The following is a 1,582-nucleotide window of genomic DNA, read 5'->3' as shown; positions in this document are numbered from 1 at the left end:
AAAAACAAATTGAGCGCCTCTGGCAGTCTCACCTGCATTACGCCATTCAATATAGCAGCAGTGCTGACTTTGAAAACTACTATAAAATAATTATTCACAAAACACCATTCATATTATGATAAAATACGATGTTCATTGACCCTAAATAACATTTGACCTTGATCATGTGACATAAAACTTGTCAGTGATACTTGATTACCCTTATGTCCACAATTCATAAACTATATCCATAAACTTTGAAAGTTCTGATAGCAATTGAATAATTACCTCCAACATGGTCAAAGTTCATTGACCTTAACTTACCTTTGAATTTGGTCATGTGACCTGAAACACGCACAGGATGTTCAGTGATACTTGATAACTCTTACGTCCAAGTTTTATGAACTAGACCAATACAATTTCAGAGTTATGATGTTAATTCAACAAATACCCCCCAAATGGCCAAAGTTCAGTGACCTTAAATGACCTTTGACCTTGGTCATGTGACTTGAAACTTAGGCAGGATGTTCAGTAATATTTGATTACCCTTATAGCCAAGTTTCATGAACTAGTTCCATATGCTTTCTAAGTTATGGTGTCATTTAAAAAACTTCACCTAAGAAGATTTCAATATTGACTCCCCCAACATGGTCTAAGTTCATTGACCCTAAATGACCTTTGACCTTGGTAATGTGAACTGAAACTCGGGCAGGATGTTCAGTACTATTTGATTAATCTTATGTCCAAGTTTCATTAACTAGGTCCATATACTTTCTAAGTTATGGTGTCATTTCAATAACTTAACCTTCGGTTAAGATTTGATGTTGACGCCGCCGCCATTGGAAAAGCGGCGCCTATCAATATTCTCACTCTGCTATGCAGGTGAGACAAAAATACAATCTTTCTGTTTGTATCAGTCCTTAGGATTCTTTCAGCAAACCAAAATAGATTATTAAAAAAAGAGGAAAATTTGTAACTTTTTTACAACTTAATTTCCCAGTATTTCAAGATAAACGTATTGTAATTCGGTTCCTTAGTATTCTTAGATCAATAATTTTCTCCCTCTTTTCACAAACAGTACTACATTTTTAATTAAATTGTTTATATTTCTATTTTTTATCTAGTTTTTTCAATACAATCGAGTTATCATGGTGATAACAAAATAGTTCATGGTTTCATTTATGTTGACAGTGTACAAAGCTTTATTAGGATCATGACATGTTCCTCATTAAAAATTGTTCTCATTTCTTTGTTTTTATTTCCTTCTTCTATTTTTGTCTTTATCTCTTTATCTCTGTCTTTGCCCATGTCTCTCTCCCTATCTCACCTTCACACCATTCTCAATCTCTGCAAACCACTTTCCAGTGTCCTCCTCTCCAAATCATTTTATCCCTCCCGTTCTTCTACTCCCCCCTCTCTCTCTTCCTCCACTATACTGTAATAGACATTTATTAAAGGGATTTCAAATTATGCTACAGTCACGCCAATGAAACAAACTATTAACCGACCAGTCAGTCTGGAGTCAGTTATGCTGTTATGACTGTGTATACTTATTGTATTATGTCCATACAACACTATAACAAACAAACATGTAATCATTAAG

The sequence above is a fragment of the Lytechinus pictus genome, chromosome 14 (assembly GCF_037042905.1).
Source record: "Lytechinus pictus isolate F3 Inbred chromosome 14, Lp3.0, whole genome shotgun sequence".
Taxonomy (NCBI): Eukaryota; Metazoa; Echinodermata; class Echinoidea; order Temnopleuroida; family Toxopneustidae; genus Lytechinus; species Lytechinus pictus.
The sequence above is the reverse complement of the archived record's forward strand: the minus strand, read 5'-3'. Positions refer to the sequence as shown.